Genomic DNA, 11,205 nt, shown 5'->3' with positions numbered 1-11,205 from the left:
GAAAGAATAAATCATTACAATTAAATTCTTCCATACTATGCTCACTAACTCCTCCTAGTGGATGATAACCTCGATGGATAAAGCTGCATCTAAAATCAAAGCTGCCCAGGAACCTTAGTAGAAATGCTAGAAGAAAGGAAGGGTAGAAATCTACCCACTTGTAAGTCGCAAAACATATTTTACAGAATACCAGAATTGTGGGTTCTCAGGATAGGAAGTATCACCAGAAGTCATCTGGTCCATTGCTTTCCTGCCCTATGAAGGGAGGTAACTTTAGATGACATACCCAGCAAAAGGCCAAAAGCACCTGCTTGAAAACCTTCCCAAGGATTGTCTTCTCTTTGGAGCTCCTGTCAATGGGGGAGCTTGTAATTGGTACTCATGTGTCACTATTTCTGTCCTCTGAATCCACATAGAAACCTGCTTCCTTTCAACACACTTTTTAAATCTTCAGTCAACTCTATTAGTTGTAGATGTATGTGCTATGTATCTGGTCGACATAATGGGAAGAAAAATGAAGTAGATAGGTGGACAAACATGACCTCAAAACCTAAAATAGAAGGATGAGATTGTATGACTGAAAAAGTGGGGCAAAATTCAGCATGAGTGGATAAGATATTATCTTAGAAGGATGAGACCGGCTAGGCTGGAGCACCTTGTGTCTTACAGTGGTAGCTTCAGAATGATAGGGACATATTGAAAGGACAAGAATTCAGCTGGCTTATTCTACTTAGGATAATTACCTCCAGTTCCATCCATGATGTCTCAAGTGGCAATATTTTATCTTTCTTTTAATAGCTAAATAGTATTCCACCATGTATATGTAGTACATCTTCTTAATCAACTCATCTGTCACTGGGTACTTGGTTGGAAGGACCAATCACTGGCCAAATCAGGGAGAATTTATCATGAAAATAAATAATAGAAATGGATCCTATGATAAAAAGATTTGGGTGCTCTTGGGGTAGGTGTGGTATGGTGACATACATCTGAGGAGGTATGAACCTATTATTTATTTATTTATACAAGCACTGGGTATAGTCAGAAGTGCAGGAGGGTGAGAGAATTCACCAGAGCCAGAGCGGGGAACAGAACAGAACAGACTGACGAAATACACTGCTGAGGGAAGCAGCGGGCATGGCAGGAGAGGTCTGTGGCGCCAAGTGGGACCCTTGCCAGCGGCCGGGGATCGAACCAGTGCTGTAGAGGCTGCGGGCAGCTTCGCAGCCCAGTGCTCAACCACTGTGCCACCAGGGGAGGCCCCTATTAGCCAATGTTAAATAAATTAATTAAAAATAAACATGAAGATATTCTCAAACAAACAAAAAAATGGATTCTAATCTATCAAATGAAGCAAAAGTAAGTGAATCGATTCTGTCATAAATGGAAGGACAAATACATAAACATTTGACAAAGAGGTAACTCCTCCTTAAAGAAGAACCCCATTAATATATTTGGAAGAAATGATGGGGCTAGAATATTATCCATGGACTATAAAGCTAGTGGGTAAAATTTTATGGGGAACAAGACATTTATTTCCTCATCAGAGATTGATTAGGACCTCCTTGGTGGCCTAGGGGTTAAGTTTCAGTGCTATCACATTTTCACCACTGTGGCCTGAGTTTGATCCCCAGCCAGAGAGCTGACCCACATGGAGCAGCAGATTTCTCCTGTCTCACCTGCTGCTCCCCTCAGCAGTGTATTTCAGTAGATCCATCTGTTCTACTCCCCACTCTGTCTCTGGTGAATCCTCTCACCCCCTGCACCTCTGGCCTACACCCCAGCTCTTTTATACATACACACATGCATAAGTAAATCTTTTTTAATAAGGAGATTGATTAATAACAAAAGGGAAATTAGAGACTTTATAGTGAAAAAAAATTAGGGATACCACTTCAACCAGTTGACCAAAGTCACCACTGCCAGCACTGGAACAGGCTGACATGGCGGCCCTCCATGGCACTGAGCACCAAGAGAAGCAAAACTTCACAGCAGAGGATCCTGCCAGAATTCATAACCCAGACCCAGTGTGAGGAAAAGCAGACAAGCACAATGGAGGAGCTTTCAACAGAATAACTGGCTTGCATTCTTCAAAAATGTCAAGGTCGACAAAGAAAAGCATGGAACTGTTCTTGATCAAAGGACACTAGAAAACGTGACAACTGAGTCCTCTGCATTGATTCCAGACTGGATCGAGATAGGAAATAATGGCAGCTTAGAAGGATATTAGGACAACTGGCAAATATTGGGTATAGCCTGTGGGTTAGATGATAGTATTGAATCGTTAAAATTTCTGAGTTTAATAATCGTCTATTCTGTGGAGGAGTATAGGCTTTTTCTTAAAAATACGCACTGAAAATGCACATCATGTCTCAGAAACAACTCTGCCCCGTGACAGAGGGGTGGATTAAGAAGATGTAGTACAAATGCACAGTGGAATCCTACTCTACTCAGCAATTTAAAAAAGATGAAATCGTGCATTTGTGACAACATGGACAAACTGTGGGGAATTACACTAAGCAAAATAAGTTAGAAGGAGAAAGACAAATACCAGATGATGTCACTCATATGTGGAGTATAGAGAAACAAAATAAGGAACGGTTAAATCTAAATCAAAGCAAATGCTAGAAATCAGACAGTAGAATTAAGGCTACCAGAGGGAATCGTGGCTATCTGCAATGGCATGAAAACTTTGATGTGTGGAGGGATTTCAGAGAATTAAGTGGAGGTGGACTAGGCTGGACGTTGTGACTAATTGAGAGTGGGGAGGAAGTGGGAGGAGTGTGTCGAGAGAGGGGGAGGCTATGGCAGTTCTCACTGAGTTGAAATAACAGACCTGGCAGGTTTCTCTGGACCATTGACAGTTTGGCTCTGCCTTCCATGAAGAAGGGGAACCAGACCATGCTGTGTGTTAAAGCCTGTTCTTAAAGGCTGAGTATTTTTGTTTTTTTTCTTTTTAAGGAGCCAGTTCCCCATTTATCTAACTACTGATTGATTCCCCTTGATTTCTATCCCCCTTCTCTGAAATCACACAAATCTAGGTCCTCCTGTGAATCTCCACTACCACTGTTTTGGTGAAAACTATGACCCGTCTCCCAGACATTCTAATTTCTTTGTAATCTTTGTCTTTCCTCACTCCCGTCCTAACACTGAACAGTACTATGCTTAAAATGAAATCTGGTTGTTTCCTTTAGATTAGATAACCCCCAATTCCTGCTGGAATTGGATCTAGACTTCTTCTTTGGCATGCAAAGACATCAACCAGCTGTTCCTCCAACTTTCCAGTGTGATCACCTGCTCCTTCTTCTCACTATGTCAGTAAAGCCCAGCACATAACAGCACTAGGCTTTGAAACCATCCCCAGCACATAACCGCTGTGCCCCTTTGTACAAATATTTTTTTCCAGTGGTTATGTAGAAAATAGTAACAACAATATTAACACTTTGGTAAGGTTGTGATGAGGATTAATTGAGGTGATTTTGATAAAGTGCTTAGCACATTGCTTGACACATGGTAATTACTAGGCTTAAAAAGCCTGGAGCTTCTCAGTACTCTCCATCAATGCTAATTTTCTCCTCTGGGCCTTTGCAGTTGCTCTTCGCCAACAAATTCTACTTTAAAGGCTGAACTCAAATGCCACCTCTTTTGGAAAGCCTTCTAGAATTCTCAAGACCTGGGTAGATATCCATGGAAGAGGAGTAGCGTAACTATCTCACTAGTCCAGCAATTGTTTACTGGGAATGCTCTGTCTGAGGGAACTGGCCATGGACCATCGGAGAGAGTGAGGAAGGAGTTTGTCATCCTCATCCACACATTCTAGTTGGAAAAGCAATAAGTGAAGGGATCAAACAAGCTAATTAGAGGAAGTGGTAACTTTTATACAGGGAATTAAACAAAAGGATGTGAAACAGTGGCCTGGAATGCCAGGGAGAATAGAGAAGGGAACTGGAGAAGAATTCCTTGAGTTCATATGTCAGTTGAGATCCAAATAAAGACAGGAAACCACGGACTGGCAAGAGGAAGAATATTGGTGGCAGATGCAAAGGACTTAAAATGGAACTGAGCTTGTGTTGATACAGGAACTCACATGATTTCAGCATATGGAGCAAGGGGCAGAGAAGGAGATGAGTTTGTAGATTGGTTTGTAATCTAGTCAGGCACTAAATTATACAGTAGCTGGGAGGCAAGACTAACTTCCAGATACACAAAGACTAAATGGTCTATATATTCCATCCTATAATTAGAAAATCATTCTAGTCAAGGTGAAGAGCAATTCTGATCTGAGATAAGGAAACTGATGAGGGTTATTTTTAAGCATACTGTTGTTATCATCAATATCAATAGTAGAAATGCAACTAATGAAAGTTGCAATAAAGTGTACTCAGGAGTAGTATATCCTCATGAGTGTGAAAATCATTGTCATTTGTTTTACTTGCAAGAAATATGAACTTTATTTCAAAACAATGAGATATGGAAAGTTTTGATGAAACAAACTGTATTTTGCCTATAAGTATCTGAAAGTCAGGCAAGAAAAGATAAACTAAAAGAAAAACAGCTCCTGAGACTTATTTATTTTTTTCTTCCTTTATAGATAGGCTTTTTTCAAATGAATTTTTAGACATCCTTATTTATTTTTTCACAGTATAGGATTTCTCCCCTCAGGGGCGGTCACTATGTGGTATGTATCAGAATGGAGTACAACTCAGCCATGTAAAAAATATAAACTCAGGGCATTTGCAGCAACATGGATGGAGTTGGAAGGGATTATTCTGAGTGAAGTGAGCCAGAAGATGAAAGATAAATACTGGCTGATTTCTCTTATATGTGGATCTAGAGCTCCTGAGATTTATATTTAAAAATGAAAACATTCCATCCTATGTATATACAAACTTTGTTTATGTAACTATCCATTGATGCACAGCTGGTTGTTTCTATGTTTTGACAACTACCATGAATAATGCCTCTATTCATAACAGCAAAATCCATGTACAAGTTTTGATATGGGCATATACTTGTGTTTCTCTTGAGTACATGCCTGGGAGTAGAGAGCTGAGTCACACAGCAAACTATGTTTAATGATGGAGAAACCAACAAGTTGCTTTCCACATTGAATTTACCATTTTATATTCCTATCAGAAATGTACAAATGTTCCTATTTCTCTACATCCTTATAAAAAGCTATTTTTTAATTAAAAAATAAAATCATCAAAGTGGGCTTGAAGTGGTATTTCATTGTGGTTTTGATTGTATTTTCTTCATGACACTGAGCATCTCCTCTTGTGTCTCTCGGTCATTTGCATGTCTTTGGAGAAATGAAGAAATGATATTCAAGATCGTGTCAGTAGTGATGCCAGAAACTTCCTTTGACACCATCTTGAGCTGTCCCCTGCTTTGCCCATTTTCTAATATAAGTGTTTGATGTGTGTGTGTGTGTGTGTGTGTGTGTGAATGTGAGAAAGAGAGGGAGGAAAAAAAACAGAGAGAGAAGCTTAGAAGTTATCAGGGAGGGGGAAAGAGGGGACTAGAAAATGATTACTTAATGAGTATGGTATTTTGTTTTGCTTTTTTTAATGGGTGATGAAAATGGTTTGAAATAGAGCCCATGGTCCTTCAACATTGTCAGTATTCTAAATATCACCAAATTGTGCACTTCAAAAATGTCGTTTGTTATGCGAACTTCACTTCAATAAGAAATTTCATATAAAATATGAAAATATAAACTTTTCAAACATGAGGGAGGGTTAAATAAATGATTAAGGGGATTAACACACACTGAGTTTTCTTATATGATGAAATGTTTTCTTCTGATAAATTTCTCTGTCATTCTTCCTGTTTCATTTGCCTCTATGTAGAAAAGTTTATTTACCAATTAGACCTTACCTGTATGGACCACAGATGTGTAGAGTTCCTACTTCTCTACTTGCAAAATTCTCTTCATTCTTTTAGACCCAGCTCAAATCAGCGTGGGAAGGTGTCTCTGAATAGTCCTTCAGAATCAAATAAATCTATCTCAGGTATGAATCACGTGTAGCAATCAGAAAAATCAATGTTAACTGATAAAACAGAAAAACTTGAATTCTCAAAGTTTCAGTCCAACCACGATGTATTACATGCTCCCATAAATCTAATGCAATTTCAAAAGAAAAACAAAGGTGGATGATGGGTGGGTTAAACAATGAATTACATGCGTTAAAGCAAATATAATGAATGTTAATTATAGGATCAAGATGCTAAGTATATGGGTGCTCACGGTACAATTATTTCAATTTTCTTGTATTTTTTAAAAAAAAATCCATAACAAATTGTTGGGGGAAATGTGAAGTAAGTGGGTCAAGAGTCCTTTGTTATTATGCAGTTACACCACCTGTGAAAGATAAATCCATACACACCACAGTAGAGAAAGAGGAATTACCCAAGATTCCTCTTAACTGCTTTGACACAGAATTGATGTACTTGTATTCACAGCCCATCAGCCAGCCCCTGGGGCACAGCTCAGCCTCCTGCAAGGCTGGCAGCATAGATGAGCACATGGACATTGTTGACCATTAACTCTATGCCACATGAATCTAAAAATCCGCCCCCCTACCCCACCCCGTGAGTTGCAACTGGGGCTGAAATCTAGGTTATAGAACCTTTTGTAGGACTTTTTCCAACTTGCAGAAGCAAGATAAATATGGCCTTGTCCTGGGCCATCTCTATTTCCTGTCTTGATCTTTACTGTTTCCTTTCCATCCTAATCCACATTTCCTAGTCTTAGACTAAGACTATCCGATGAAATCTACGACTTTAATATCTAAGACAACCTGGAGTGTGACAACACATGCTTCTGACCTTCCCATTACTGTAGCATTTCTCCAGGGGAAAGTCTGTGAAGATCAAGACCATTGTCTACACATCTCCACTCACTTTGATCCTAAAATTAGTTACTGTTTTTTTTGTTTGTTTGGTTTTTTTTTTTTTTTTTTTGCTTTTACAACAAAAATGCATGGACTGGCCATGACCAAGTGAACCCCATATTTATTCACAGCCTCATGATTCTCAACTTCACATTACTAGACACTGCCCCTTTCCTAAATTAAAATAAAAACAGCACAGTAATTTCCTGTGAACACTTCACTTGTACCCAATTTACAGTTTTGCAGTAGAAATTGATGTGTCGTGGATGATAATAATGAAAGCTCATGGTGAGCCCCAGCTTTCCCTTACTAGATCCATGACCTCAGTTTCTCCTATGTAAGATGAGAGTGTGGTTTATTTTAGCTTTAAAATTTTTTCTACTTCTCCATTCAATCACTCACTGATTCATCAACTATCTATGGAGAGCATACATAAGACACTTTATTACTTTCCAGGTATATGACTGAACAAGATACACATAAATCCTATCTCTGCAGAACATATAGTTTAGCAGAATAAATGGACACATTTAAAAGCAATTGTAGTGCTATGTAATAAAGACTGCAGGAGGGTAAGCAGAGAGTATTATGAATGAACACACAACACAGTCTCCTTTGAGGACATGCACTAGGCCTGGAAAGGTCATTTGAACTGAGTAGAGTAGGTCTGGTAAAGTGACAGGAGGTATTCCAACACCCTTTGCATAGGGAGAGCAAACTATGGAATTAAGAGACAATAAAGCGGCTTGAAGGAAGAAAAAGGATTTCATTGTGGTCGGTGGCAGTGGCAGTGATGGACACAAGGATGTGGAAGCCAGGAGGGGCTGGATCCTCCAGGGTCCTGTGTGCCAGTTAAAACCCTGCGGACTGCAGGTCCTAGGGTACCGGTGTCCAGCCCCCTTTACTAGCCCTCGGAGTGTTCTTATACCCAAGGCACCAGAACTGCCAACCCATCCCATAGTAAAACCCAGCGTCTTTCACTTCCTCCCAAATGTCTCTGGCAATGGCTGAGTCTGGGTCCCGTCCAGCTCTCCTGGCAGGAGACAGAAACACACACATATCTTCCAGCCTGGGCTCTGAACATGCCTTCTTCCCTTCGGAGAGAACTGCTGCTTGAGACATTTAATTTTACAGATCATGGTTTTGGAGGAAAGATGTCGTCCTAGAAGTGAGTGGGAAATTATTCACTTCTGGAGAGATGGAAATGTCAAGAGAGATGGGGGAGGCCCCGACTGCATTCCAGGGCAGGTCAGCCACGGAGCCAGGAAGTCCAGCCCTTCATCTCCCAGCCCGGCCCCCGAGAGCACAGATGGGAAGACTGTGGACCTAGGGACCTGCCTCACCGCGGAGCCACTTCTCACCCTGCTTTCCCTGCCTGGTCCTGACCCTCCCGCTCTCTGGATAACCCTCCATATCCTTCAGCTCAAATGGCACCTACCTGGAAGCTGTGTCTGGACCCAAGACAGGCTCTGAAGATCCTCTTCTGTGCCTCCAGAGCATATTTAATACAATTTTGTGAGAATCCTCAGCATGTTATTTCATAATCATTGTTGTATTTGTTTTCTATTCCTTTCATACCAAATCTGGATATTTGAGGACCGGTAAGTGTGTATCTTGTTTCCTACCTTTTCCCATCACCTTGAATAGCAAGTGGTGAGTGGACAGTATTTGGTCATTTTCTGTTGAATGAACGGATATATGAATGAATGAATGACTGAATTCTGAGGGCCTGAAGTCTTTCCTTTTAAAGTCCCCCAACCCAATCATTCCCATTTATTCAGGCCTCGATGTCTAGAATAATCAAATGTTAGGACTAGCAGAGTCCTAACTGGGTTTCTTCCACAGGCTTAAAATAGTGTGTCAGTGGTTCCAAGCTGGGTTGGTAGGACACGTCCTTGGGGAGGAAGAGTCTGTGCTGTGTACAAGTGAGGCAGAGGGATAATGTATAGTTTATTTATTTTTAAAGATTTATTTTTATTTATGCATGCATGCAAGAACTGGGGTGTAGGCCAGAGGTGAGGGTAAGAGGATTCACCAAAGACAGAGTGGGAGCAGAACAGGCAGGCTACTGAAATACACTGTTGAGGGGAGCAGCGGGTGAGACAGGAGAGGTCTGCTGCACCTTGTAGGTCAGCTCCCTGGCCGGGGGCTGGAACTCAGGCGCACGTTGCTGGGGCAGCTTGATAGTGCCGAGACTTTAACTCCTGCGCCACAAGGGAGGCCAGATAATGTGTAGTTTAAAAAAGCACAGGCTCCGTTTTCTTGACTGCGAGAGAGGGGCTGGGGTATAACAGAAGTTCCGCAGGATCTACTCTTAGCCTGACACCCCGGGAGCCTGTATGCCAAAGAGGAAGTAAGTCAGAGTCAGCTGACCCAACTTCAGGCCTAAAACCTTACTGCAGCTTTGCTAAATGAACCGCCCAGCAGTTTCTACTGGACCACAATTCCCAATGGGGAAAATCCCCATACTCCAAAGTGGTTTCTCATTTATCTCTTGGAGCAAGTTATTTCAATTCTAGCTCTATGGACTTTTTTTTTCTTTATGTTTCACCTTTATTTTGTGCTTAGAAAATCATCTCTATTTTAAAAGGAAAATATATATATATATATTTATACACATATATATACGCTCGCACATATGTGAATATCAGTGTATGCATTTTTACATATTTTGCAACTTGCATCCCCTTCTCTTTATTGACTCAGTTCATTCTTTTTCAAAATCAGAAATGACACGGATGTAATAATGTGATCTGAGCACACATTTTAGTCAGATTCCACCAATTAGCACCCCCTCCCCAATTTTTATAGTACAAATGCCCCAGAGCATATGTTCCATCCAGTCTCCTTTTATCAGGAACAGTTTCTCTGTGTTTCACGTCATTGACATTTTTAAAGAGCACCCCACAATTATTATGTAGATTGTCCTTCAATTTGGGTTTGTCTGATTCTCCTCATGGTTAGATTCAGGTTTTGCACTTTGAGCAGAAATGCCGCAAGAGGACACTGTGTTCTTCTCAGCACGCTGTGTTTGGAGGGAGGTGATTTCCATTTGTCTCATTACTGGTGAGAACTTTGATTACTGGGTTAGGATTCAATCTGCCAGATTAGTCCAGGGACAAGTTACTCTTTCCCTCCTTTCAAATAATAGCCATTGCATGGAAGGATCAATTGAGCCAGTGTCCTCTTACTCCCCACACTTTGGCTGCACCCCTTTTTGTTGGGCGATCTACCCTGTACATTGCTGCGTGTCTGGCTGCACCCCTGACCTCTATGCTCCAAATGCTAGTGGTCCCCAAGGTTTGACAACCAAACTTGTCCTCAGACATGGCCGCTGTCCCTTGGGAGTGGCAGACCCCCCAGGTTGGAGATCACTGACTTGGAACCATCCTACCCACAGAGGGTGGGCGTTACCATAGTAACTGGAAAGTGCCGGGTCGGGCTGCCTGCTACTGCCAGAAACTAACTGAACAGAGACAGAAATTGAATCTGTAAGTTGCACTTTATTGTCAGAAAGCAGACGATCTGAGAGAACCGGGGTGGGGTTGTTATACCCCTGAAAACCCGTCCTGACATCCCATCTCTAGCTGGCCTTTTTCTAGTAAGTTAAACAAAGGCAGCTAACGCTAAGCGAGTGGCCCACCACACACACCATCATGACTGGCCTCCTTGTTTTCATCGTGTTTGGCCCCCAGAGTTTGTTGCTGCCTTCTTGGTCATGTTGACCTAGGTACATCCTGTTTCCCTCATGGCGTCTTCTTCAGGCATCACTGGGGTAGGGCTCTCTGTTCAAAATCAAAGTTTTAGCTCAAAGAAAACATTATTTGTCACATGTTTGCATGTAGCCTACGCTGTGCGTACATACAGATTCCTCTACTCAGCGTGGTACCTTCCCTCTCTCCTCAGCCCCAGTCACATCTGTTGATTTTGCTCACTCATGATCCATTTTACTCTCTTTAAGTAAAACCAAAAATAAATGAGTGAGTGAGTGAATGAATGAATGAATGCATACACACACACAAACATACCTACTGCACAAAACATCACTCTGATTTTCCCTTTGAAACTAATCCTCGCCCGTTTGCCCCAGAATATTAGGTTTAAGTGGACTTAACGATACCAGTGAAATTTTGTTCTGAGAACTCTGGAATATTAAGGAACAGACTCTTTCTGCTGGAGATCCAGAGAACAGGGCAGGCTTGGCGCCTCTGACAGCCATCTTGTCAACCTGAGGACTAAGCTTACCTGCAACGCTCCAAAGCCTGGAGAAGCAGGGCTGATGTGATCATGGTCCACATCTGAGCCTTTG

Source organism: Talpa europaea, assembly GCF_964194135.1.
Source record: "Talpa europaea genome assembly, chromosome: 12".
Taxonomy (NCBI): domain Eukaryota; kingdom Metazoa; phylum Chordata; class Mammalia; order Eulipotyphla; family Talpidae; genus Talpa; species Talpa europaea.
This window is presented reverse-complemented; position numbering follows the sequence as displayed.